The following is a 12,669-nucleotide window of genomic DNA, read 5'->3' as shown; positions in this document are numbered from 1 at the left end:
CGGGCTCCTATTGCCTGCGGGTCCCCCGGGATCCAGCTGACTGGCACCCAGACTGCCAAGCAGATGATGGATCCTGCCATGAGAATCAAAAGTGACGAGGCGAGGTGAGCCTGCAGGAGTGGCCACCGCTGAACCTGAGGACGAGGGGCAGATGCGGTCACCTGCCTCAGCTCTGTGTATGCATGTGTGTGTGTGGATTTACATAAGTGTTTACATGCAGATATGCTAATGCCTGTGTAAACACATGCCTTTGAATGGCCATGTCTGTGGGTGGTTATTTTGGCACATCAAGTCCCTTTTTTTTTTTTTTTTTTTTTTTTTTTAAGCTTTTCACTCTCATCAAATTCTCCATCTGGACCCAAAGACTTTCATTAGCTGTTTGATGCTCCATTTTACTTTGAGAGCTGACAAAATATCAACACTGTCTGCACGTAATATTTGTCACGTCTGTGTTGGACCTTCTGAAAACTCTGACAGATGCTAAACAACACATGTTGAGGCTGAGAATCATTTGCAGAGGAAGAAGCAAATGAAAAGAAATTATATTTTTAAACATTGCGTTAAGGGTTTAATCACAGGTGAGTCCACAACGTCTCTTATCTGTTAGTTTCCATTATTCAAAAAAAGAAAAGACCAAAAGAGACAAACTGCAACTTTCACTGGGATGAGCATATTGTTTTGTCATTTCTGGCACGACCAGCTTGATCTCGTGATACCAGCTGGATGAAAGCTTCATTCTTGCCCTGCGGCGTCCTGCTGTGGCATTGCCTCAATCAGACACAGTGATGGTAAGTGACTGCTGTAATTGTTCTGCTTGTAGCTCTTGCCATTCAGCCATCCAAACTGCCTCCTACCCCCTGGTCATGCCACATTCCCCACATGGGCCATCCTTGGCACGGAGCCCTGAGATACAGAGAATCGGCATAGTAGTTTGCCATCGACGCAGAGCAGAATTTCCTCGAGACCAATGGCAACCGTCGATGTTCGTTACATAAATCTAAACTGGCACACTGAACAGTGTTTTAGCAGACAAAATCTTCTCCTGACTGAAAACAGGTTTTAACCCGGACCTGCATTGACTGGTGAAATGTTGTCTTTTTGATCGGCGAATACAAGGTTGCCCTGACGATAACCTTCGTCGGTGAGGAAGTTGATACCTGAAGGAAAGATACTCCCAAGTTTGAAATGTATAAGTAGCATCAGTGACGTGTTTTAAAAATGAAGCCAGAGGAAGCTGAACACATCTGAGAAGCTATTAAAAAGGGAACTGCATTCAGCCTGCAGCAATAAAGAGTGATACTTTAGGGCAGGGGTCACCAACTCCAGTCCTCGAGGGCTGCCATCCTGCAACTTTTAGATGCGTCTTTGCTCAAACACACCTGGATCAAATAAACTGCTCGTTTCCAGCCTATTGCAGAGAGGAATGAATGCTGGTGAGGGAATTCAGACATTTTGGAGCAGAGGTGAATCTAAAAGTTGCAGGATGGTAGCCCTTGAGGACTGGAGTTGGTGACCCCTGCTTTAGGGGAACTACGCATTTTAGGGCAGCAGAGTGGAACAGTTGTTAATACTGTTACCTTGTAGCAAAAACTATCCTGGGTTTCATCAGAGAACTTTCCGGGTAGATTTTGCATGTTCTCCCTGCACATGGATAGGTTATTTCTTTATCAACTCAAGTTTAACTCTCAGAGTCCAAAACTAGAAGCTGTATGTCCTGTGTTGGCTGTAGGCGTCCTTGGAACCGGTCCACGGTGTACCCTATGCCATTGTCCACCACTAAGCCCTCCTATTTCTGTATGGATAAGAGGCTAAAGAATGTAGATGGTCAGCCATTTCCCTGGTTTTGCCATTTTGCACTTATAGTTATTTTAAACCAGAGTTTTTCAAACATTAAAAAGAGTCGTTTACCACAGAGGGTCACTTTATACCCGCCTACTGAACTTTTTATGTTTAATCAAGCTCTTGGCTAACACGACTTGCCAAAGGCAGGTTATAACATCAAGTCCAAATCATTTTGTCTTTTTTTTTTTAATAGTGAAACATTTTTAAAGCTTCTGATTGCTTTTACACACTGTGTGAAGGCACCTCTGCTTCTAACATAAATAATTAATGACTGTTCATGGTAGGAAGGCAAGTAAACAATTCTTTTAACACTGGTAATTATAGTTCACGAAGATAAACAGGAATTGGCAAACATCTGTATTGGCCGCTCCAAGGTTTACAAAACCAGAAATCAACCACAGATCTCCGGGCACAGCTCTGTCTCTCATCATTATTAAGGCTCCTAAAAATATTTATGCAGTCTCTTTCTGGAAACAATGTCCCAGATTTGTTCTTTGGTTCAAAGCATTTTCTTTTGTCGACGGCACAAATTTGTTCGCCCCAGCCGGATAGAAGCCGAACTACTTCACCGGACGGAGAGCAGATTTTGGAAAAACAAAAAAATGCACGTTTGCTTCTGCAAACATAATAAAACTAACTGCTGCATTTCCCCCCGCAAGTGTGTACTTAGCAGCTACTGTATTTATTTTTTTTTCCATCGTCATCTCTTGGAGGGATTATGCATGCTCTCAGATGCTCCGGTTGCCTCTTCTAGCCTTGTTGACTATGCCAGAATCCCCCCCAAACCCTCCTGCCCTACCAGGCACACAAACACACTCATAAGCATGCCACGCACACACACACACACACACACACACACACACTTAAGCATGCTCAAGAAGACCAACAGAGGAGAGGGGGTGGAACATGAGGAGGGGATAGCTTACTGTACTGTACATCAAATATTAAATTGTTTACTATGGCAAATAGACTCATCTTGGTCCAGTCTGTTTGAAGTGACAGTTGTGGGTAAAGAGGATCAGCTCCGTTCATGTAGCGGCGACACTTCTACTGTAACTGAGGGACTCATTTGCCATTCCCTCACTTGTGTCTCCCTTTCAACACGCTCTCGCTGGAAAGGCTCTCACTCTGCATTAGTCAGGACTGACTCTGATTTCTTTGCTTTTTCTGAGCTAATGTTGGAACCCCGTAGCGGTCTCCGTCCATTTGCTTATGTAACAAATGTCATACAGCGAAGAGAGGGAAGAGGGGAAGAGAAGAAGCAGCGGAGAACTCTCAAAGAGTGTTCAGCTGTTCCTCGCAGCTACGAGAAAAGCTGCAAGAACACCAACGGACCATTATCACGCCTTTGTGTCTTGCAGCCTGCGAAGCCTGGCACGAACTGAAACGTGAACTCTGGGGGGGATCGGAGATGGTTTTTACCTAGCCACAAAGCGCTGGTCAACTCTGTAAACCAGGTGAATAATAATCCGTATGATCTCTTCTGGAATCTGATATCAGACATCGCTGTGCAAGTAAGAAAAGAAGTAAATAAAAAAGAATAAAAACATAAACGAAGCACCAGGTGAACACGTGAAGACATGAAAAGACATAAATGAGCAGCCAGGCAGGTCGGCATCTCAGCCAGAGGTATGTTGCCATCTTCTGGTTTTAAAGCCAAACTTCAAGACCAGTAGCAGTTTATACCTAAAGCTCCAAGGTGCTTCCTGTGTCTTTTACATTTGTCCCTTTAACACAGAGAAACTCTGGCTTTTCTAGAAGAGCGTTGGATTCTTTTTTTTTTTTTTTTTAAACCACCAAGCGTGATTTTCTGGACACGTGTTTCACTGAAACTGAGTTGAAGCGAAAACGCATGCACTACAGAAATCCAGGCTTACCGAAAGTAAAAATTTAACATGAGAGGCTCTGCATTGATGCATTGTCACGAAAGTCTGGTTTCTGAATTTAGATGCCTCTCTTGTTTGTCTCATTTGCATGTATGATTATCCACATATGCCCTCCTGCTCCTCTGCTGCTCTAAATATGATCTGTGCAGTGGCAGGGTGTTAATTGGCTTGGCCCTGCAGTGTGTCCGTGCAGCGGTGTGTGTGTGTGTGTGTGTGTCTGCGGCTCAGTGCGAATGTTTGCGTATGTATATGTCAGCGTGTTGACAGCGTGAGCGGTGTCGGAGCCTTTCTCCGTGGCCCAGCACATGTGGTGGCTCTTCTCCAGTCTGAGTGGCTCCTTCCTCTGTTCGTAACACGCGCACTGCGCCGCCCCTCGCCCTGTGCAGTCCTGCTGCGGCTCTGCGAGGTCCCATCTTTGGTGCACAACACCAGACTTTTGCTATAATTTAGGAGAGAATGTTAGATCACAAGACAAATCAGCTGGGCAATGATACAAACTCAGGATATTATTATATCATCCTGACATTTTGAAAAATTTATAAAGAGATAATTTCATAAACCTATTGCAAAAAAAGAAACTAATAAATTTATTAATTACTTCTCTAATTTTTATTGGGGGGGGTTATTGTACTTTCAATGTTAAACAATGAATCTTTTAGAAAGAAAAAAACAAAACAATTTAAAGGTTTTAAAATTGGTTTGTGTCTGATTTTCATGATAACCACAAACAGATTTGCATAATTTTATGATACAAACATTGAAAACAAAAATGTGTGTTTTAATGTAATAAGAAAATCAATGTCATGACAAAAGCAGTTGTAATATTATATATACCTAATATGCAGTTATTTCTTTTATTTAGGGTTATGCAGAAATAGAGAGAAAACACTCCGTAAGTTATAGGTGCTTATTATGTGGAAGCAGATGTTGATTAGCTGGTTAATTAGTCAGGCTCTCTGCTCCTGCTCGCAGTGATTCAAATGCAGTTTCTAAAACTGTGCTACTTTTAACAAGAGCCTCTGGTGGTCTTCCTTCCATATTTTTATTTTTTGGACAACTACAAAATATTTTTCCAAAATCAGTTCTTTTTTTTTTTTCTTTTCTTTTTTTCTTCCAAGTGGGGGAAATAATGTGGAAGCCTCGTTAGATAGAGCCAGCTGGCCGGCAGTGCTCAGAAAAACGTTGGGGGAGGAAGAACACTGTGATACTCTGTGTTTCATGTAGTCAGGTTCTTTTTCTGAGATCTCGTTAAGGCTGAAAGCTGTAACCGGCCCCTCGCCGACTCTCAGGTAAAAGTTTGTACAGTTTAAAAAAAACTATCTGGCAAAGTATCTGAAGAACTTTTTACCTAATAAGTTGGACCTCTAAATGTCATTTGCAGGATTTTTCCTCACAGGTTCTGTTATACTTTTGTCTCCTCTGTTGCTCAGGTCAAAGATAATTAATGAGTGTCTTTTCTTTTTTTTTTAAAAATCACATCCACATATTTCACCAGGTATGTCATTATATGTCATTATTTCGTTGCTTCCAGTAGTGTTTCAGTGCCTAACTTGCTAAAGTGTGACTTTCTTTTTTTTTCTCTTAATACTTTGTCATTTTTTTTTCCTGGCTTTATCCCGAGGGTGCCACATGGAGTGGACACATCTCAGAAATTGCCATGGGATGATCAATACGTCCGCTAAACACACATTGACACACACACACACACACACGCACACACACACACACACACACACACACACACACACACACCCCTAGTGAAAATATTGCCCTCTCCCGGTCTTTCTCTCTCTCTCTCTTCTATCTTGTGTTTTCCCACTATTCCTCTTTGCTCCGTCTCGCCTGCAGCCAGACAGCTGTGTCCATCAGGCCATGATGCCTGCGACATGGGTCACACGCTAAGATCGCTTGGAGATCATGGCAGCCAAGCAGCTCTTCTGACTGTTTGTGCCGGGAGGATGCGATGAGATCTTTTATGTAATTGTTTTGTGTGTGTGTGTGCGTGTGTGTGTGTGTGTGTGCGCGTGTGTATGTGTAAGTGAAAATATGACAACATATAAAACACAGAAATTATACAATTATAAATAGTTTTTTTGCGCTCAAAGAAAGACTTTAAATCCCCCCCAAAGATAAATATAAATATGATATGGTAACTGTTCTCCTAGAACAAAATTATGATTCTAGTAATAAACACACAGGTATATTTTGACAATTTCCAGTTTGTCATTGTTGTTTCGTTCGAAATAATATGTCCAATTGTCGTACATCAGTTTCTACAAAATTTAGCAACCGCTTCATCATTTTCAGTCTTTCGTAAATACCGATTTCTCTTATGATTGTATGACGTACCTAAGGGATCGAGCATAAAGCAGATTATATATTAAAACTGCTGGCTCAATTTTTCAGCCGAAAAATAACCTGGAAGCAGAGAAAGAGCTAAAAAAAATGTATTAAAACTAAAACATCCAATTTAATATGTTCAACAGCTTAATACATAAGTAGGTAACATATTGCTTAAATAACTCCCAACAGTATTATTCCTTAGCAAAATTCTAACAAAACTAATTCAAACTATATCATGTAATTGTGAGTTTATAAAATAAAACACGACACTGTTAGAGATTTTTACACATGAAAAAAAAAGCATTTAAGAAAAATATTTTGAATTTCTTTACCAAATCAAAAAGTAAAGTAAAAATTGGATCATATTGACCTATTCAGAAACTGCGGCAGTGTGAATTTACAATCACAGGAAGTCAATAAAAATCGAAACATAATGAATAAATATATTTATATATAAATATTTATAATATAATGTTACTTGAACAAATCAGTTGCCTCTTCTCATAAGACACGAGTATTTCTCTCATCGTTCAATGTGTTGTCAGCTTGTTGCCTCTGTGCTTTCTGGATTTCTCCTCATGCGTTTTAAATTGCACTTTTAGTCGTCCCGTTACAAATAGTTTTTGCTATCAAAACTCAGTTGTTCTAGGTGTTGGTAATCCATCACCCTCTGCCATGTGGTGTTGTATTTACAGTGAAAATATTGCCACACATTGCCACAGCTGCTCCAGTTCACTTAACGTGGGGCTTTAAGGAGCAGCTAAAAGCTTTGTTCCAACAGCTTTGAGGCTTTGATGTCCGGGAACTGGATATTCCCCCAGATCTGGAACACCGTCCCAGAATAAACACTGTGGTCTGGAGGTTAACTCGCAGAGCGCTCTATAGACTGAAAGCTTGAAATCCATACCGCTTCAGTGAGTGTGCCTCCTCTTCCCCTCCTCTTCCCCACCTCTCCCTTCATTCATTCATTCATTCACTGCTTTCATTCTTGTTTTTCTTTCTTTCCGTCTCTCTTTTGAAACTCGGGCTCTGTCTTCATTTTTTTATTTTTTTTCTCCCCTGTCCCTTCGTCTTGTGTTCCTTTTCACTCGCGGACGCTCATCTGAACAGTGGAGCCGTGCTCTTTTTGACCCACGCTTGTCAGTGTTAATTGTATGGGTTTAATTACAAAAACACATTTAGCATGTTGAAAGGGGTTTAAGTTAAATCCTTCCTCTTCAGACCAAACTGGAGGATTTAGACATGGCAGGGCTGTATCAGCTATCTGACTCAGATTAGATGTCGTCTCTTATCTCACCACAGACGATATTTTCAGCTGTCTTTTATTCAGCTGTCTGTCTGAGGCTTTTGCAGCCCCTCTTAGATGCTCTTAGCATAGCAGCCTGATTTACATGGCGATTCCCCGAGCCGCTCAGCGTTCCTTCTTTCATTTTTCACTCAGTAGGTCAGAGAAGAAGCTCTGACTTATTGCAAACTACAAACATATTGTAGAGATTATTAAAAAGATGTTTCAGTATGCTGAGCTCATCAAATTTTGCGTGTATGCTCTCCATTGCAACATGTACACCATTTGTTTGTTTTTTTTGCTGCCAAATTAAAAACTTGCAGGAACAAAACAAAAGATAAATAAATAAACAAGTGGACTTGCACGGATATGTTCAGATGAAACACAATGACATAATTCTGCAGCACACGCACGTCCAGGCTTAATTCAGCCGAGTCGGGTCCATTGTGAAGCCAGCCAGCGAAGCTCTGTTTAATCACAAGGATTTGCCCCGTGATTGACGGACTGTTGACAGCAGTATTGGGCCAGTATTTAGCAAGGTCTCAGGACCCCCGTGGCTAAAGTGAATTTTATGGGGGCACTGGTGGGTCGCTGGCGTAACGAGAAGTCGGCTGTTTTTTTTTGTTTTTTTTTAAAGCCGATGCAAATGAAGGTATTTCATGTTGACATCTAGCTGTCTGGGGGTGTGATAGTTGATCACTTTGCGCATGGTGGGAAAACAGGAGTGCATGCGAGGCCAAACACCACTGCATAGTCTGTATGAATGCGTGTGTGTGAGTGTGTGTGTGTAGTTACACCCACCGCTGTCCCTCTTTGTGTCTGTGAAGAGAGCAGAGTACATTAACAGACCTAATTTACAATGTATGGACTCTGTAGACTGGAACAGTTTAGGGTTATGTGAGAGTTAAGCGCTTGGTTAATAAAGCTTGGATTGAACCTGGGAGAATCAGTCATGATGATCTTCTGAGTCCTGAAAAGCCTTTTGAAACTCAGATGTGTCACTTTTTTAAACCCAACGTGAATGAATGTAACAAAAACAAAACAAACACCATGAAATATTAGAAAATGTTGCTCGTTTTCAAGCTTATCATTTGTAAGTTATGCTTTTACGCTGATTTTTCTCATGTTCTTTGTACCTGTTTCAAGGTTTCACAGCATAAGCTTCTTCTTCTTCTTGCTAACACTTAAAGCAAGAACTGAATCTTCCTGCTTTTAGTTAATGTAGAAAAGCAACAACTACCAGAGATATTATGACATGCTAAATATTGTAGTTGTAAACATTTTTTGTGTATAAATTTTATTTGATTTTGAAGTAAGAATTTAAAATAAGCACTCCCTACATATTGGATGTAAATATGCTAGTTGCATAGAGTGTGTTACTATTCTGCTGTTATTTTTCTTCATGAAGTGAAACAACAATACTGTCAGATAGAAATGTTTTGTTTCCAAACGAATGCAACTATTCTGGACTATGACTTTCCATGTATTCCCTGTTGACAGTGTCGCATGCTTTTTTAACATATTTCCACTGAATACTTATCTGCAGACTCAAAAAGAGACGTGCAAGATGTCCATATTTGCAGAAGAAAACAAAAGCGACTACACATGTTGATTTGAGGTTTTCACCCGACAGCTAAAGTTGCATTGGTGGGTTGATTAGTCAGGTTATCTGCTCAGGTAGAGCCTGCAGTTGGATGCTTACAGTCGTATGCTGCTTTAAAATATGCGATGCGTTAATAAGAGTGACGAAGGGCACATGCCTTAGGTATTTTATAAACTTATTTCAAAACATCAAAAACATTTCAGAAGAGCCAAATTTTTATTTCTTGCACAGACAGAAAAATAGTGAAGGAACGTATTTTTATCAAGGCAGGTGACTCACAGTTTGTAGCAACAGGTGGGAGAGGGGCACTGGTGTGATGCTCTACGCTGTGTTCTGGAATCTAACAAGAAGCACTGTAAGCTACAGGATAGATATGATGGAAAATGTTGTCTTTTTAGAAATTGTAGTTTTAAAGAAAACAACAACTTTGATACACTTTAATGCTGCAACCTGCCCATGAATAATTTGGAAAAACGTAAAATAAAAATGTTTTAACTGAATCTTTGGAGAAAACCTTCACTGTTCTTCTACATTCAGAGGTTAATTTGATTATCATATTATAAAAAGAGTTATAAAAAGAGCTTCTTAAATGCAAATGACAACAACATCTTAAAGAGTAATATTAATTAATATTAATTTATAGCCGCTGACTAATGAGCGGCTATAAAGCCAGATAATTATCTTAGGGGGGGAAAAAGGAGGGATGGTTGATTTCTTACAGTTAATATTGTCACATTAATTATGACACATGATTTAAGGAAATTTAATTATTATTTCCAAAATGAAAAACATATTTCAAAACAAAGTGATTCTGGAGCCCTGAAGTTTTACTGCCTTCAGTAGTTACACAATAATAATGTTAGAAAAATAAAAACATAGAACTGATATGTACATAGTTTTTTCCTACAGAAGTGAGCAAAGAGCATTTTCCTTGCCATGTTTTCTGACTTCCAATCACCGCAGCGTTGAGGTCTGGGTTTTGTGGACACCACTGCCCCTAGGTGTAACACTGAGAACTGCAGTGCCATTACATTTCTATTATATTGCACTATTTAAGATTTGCAGATTTTATTTTTTATTTTTTGTAAACTCAACACATTCTAGTTTTGTCCCTTAGACTCAAAACAATGCCCATAACTATCATTATGTTGTAATTTGCCCTGGCTGTATTATTTTAAATGCGCAATCAAGTCCTTTAAGCCCCAAAGCCTGTCAGTCAGGCATTAAAATGAAAACAGGAAACATCACCAAAAGCATACGCTCCAACTCAGATAAGTGATTTCACATTTGCCTCTTTCCACCAATGAAAGGATGAAAAATTTGAATGAATCTGAGGTTTAATTGCTTTTTCATGATCCAGCAATCCTGCAGGAAAATGCAGCGTAAAAAGGGGAGAAAAAGCCCAATTAGAGTCTTTTCACTTTGTGCTGCAGACAGCAGGGTTCAGGGGCTGATTGTCTTTCTCCGCTAGTTGCTCTGCTCCAGAAGGTGATACTGGGCTGGACCCCTGTTACCCTCCGAGCCTTCTGTTAAATTTGGCAGAAAAAACGTCGGCGCTCGAGGAAGAACAAAGGCGTGCCGGGTTTTTCCTCACAGAACCAGGAAAGAGAGAGAGAGAGGGGAAAAAAAAAAGAATCCCTAAAGAATGGATTAATTTGGTCTAATCTAGGAGACCCATTCCACGCTCACTCTAGCAGTGAGAGGTACTGGAGCAAGTAGGAAGCAGTTCTTGTTCTTATTAAATAAAATAATGAAAAGTTTTTTTTTTTTTATTGTGCTGCTGCTGTACAGCAGATGCTCTGCATTAATTGGTCTATGAAGGCCTGACCCGGGGTTCTGGAAAAAAAGGCTTTAGGAGGCATATTTGTTATTTGGATATTACCTGCCGCAAGTGATATCCATCACATACACGATACGGTTCTAAATGTTATACGTACTTCAGGGAGGCGGTGTGTGTGTTTTTTTTTTTTTGTTTTTTTTTTTGGAGGGCATGTTTTAACAGCAGGTAAGTCCCAAAAACACCATTCATCAGAGGCCTGCTCTCTCCCTTCATATGGTCACAGCCATGACTGATGGGGTTGTCTTTTGTATGAATGTTTAGCTCAGTGGAAAGCCATATGCCACTGGCACCAACTCCTGCCCACAACCTCCTACTACAGGGAAGATGAGGAGAAGAAGAAAGTCAGACGGAGCGACGGGTATCGGTCTGCACAATCACACACTATAAAAACTGTGGGGTAAAAGAAACAAACAAACAAAAACCACAATTTAGGTTGCCTTGGTAACCAACTCGTAGATCAGATGTGGGCCAATCTTTGCCAGAGTTCATCAAACACAACTGGGTTTAAGCCTGAATATGGGGTTTGATTTCCATTCTGATTAAAGTCACTAGGATCCACAACGGTAGCTGTTGTCAAGCATTTATTTACTGTTCAGGCGATTTGTACACTTTGAGCACATTTTTTATATTGTTTTGGGAATAGTGGACGTTGCTAATGAACAATAAAGCTGCAATACAAAAAAAAACAACTAAAACTTAATTTTTTTTATGTCAAGAATTATCAAAATAATACAAGAATAATACATGAAAATAAAAGTTGGGTTAAAACTACGGATATAAGTGACTACTCAGCAGGTAAAAGATTAATGGCCATAAGTGAAACAAACTTTTCTAGTGCAAACTAAAATCTTTAAAGCAACACACAGACATTAACATTTAGCTGATTCGCCAAAGTCTTCTTGGTAAGACTTAAAAACGTTAGAATGATGATGAGGTCCATGCTAGTCTTTTCTCCAACTGAACTCAATCAAACTTTGGAGCTGGTGCACTTGGTCTACTGGCGCAAGCTCAGCAGTTTTCAGTGTGTCCAGGCATATATGCCTGGATGAAAGCATTAATAGAGCACGAGATTTTAATAGAAGAGGTGCTGGTGGTGGGAGGTTAGGGAGGTGGTGCTGGTCCATCTGTCCCAAGCAGCCTCTCTCTCGGTGCTGCTGCCGCCCCCTCGTGAGAGAAGCACAGCTGTTACTGGGAAAGAGAGGCGGGAAAAAAAATCTCTACTGTCCAGAATAGGGGTCTTCACTCCTCCTCCTCTCCATCCTCAGTCTCTCTGCCCCTGCAGCCCTCCACCTTTCTCTGCCCAAACAGCCCTGCAAGAGGATGAAACGAACCAGCGAGCTCAGCCACTGTGCAGTCAGCCTGCGCGTCTGCAATTTCAAACCTCTTTAGATCATTTTTCATGCTCGCCAGAAATGAATAATGCACACATTAACTGGTGCCAGTTAATAAATTTCCGTCTCACTGCACTATATTTTTCAATAAGGGTCTAGCTGCTTTCGTTTTGTTTTGCAAAACAGTCTCGCAGGGCTCCTGCTGCAAATTATCCCAGCCTCCTCCCCTCCACCCCCCATTCTGTCTTGATTCATCCTCAGCCAGGGAGACTTTCCTTGATGTCAGATATCATGAAATGATCCTAAACTGGCTTACATTTTCACTCTTGCATGCAAATGTCAAGGATTATATTGACCGTTTTGTTAGCCTGTATCCATGACCGTTTATTGTCATTCGCAGCGCTTCTCTCAGCTGAAGATAATACCCCGCAACATTTTTCACAAGAGTGCATCCTCAAAAATTCAGCCCCCGGGGCACTGCTGCAGAGAAACAGAATCAATCTTGGGGAACTTCCAGGCTTTGTAAGGGAGCCAAATTG

This window comes from Poecilia reticulata, chromosome 2, assembly GCF_904066995.2.
Source record: "Poecilia reticulata chromosome 2, P_reticulata-male-v2, whole genome shotgun sequence".
Classification (NCBI taxonomy): Eukaryota; Metazoa; Chordata; class Actinopteri; order Cyprinodontiformes; family Poeciliidae; genus Poecilia; species Poecilia reticulata.
The sequence above is the reverse complement of the archived record's forward strand: the minus strand, read 5'-3'. Positions refer to the sequence as shown.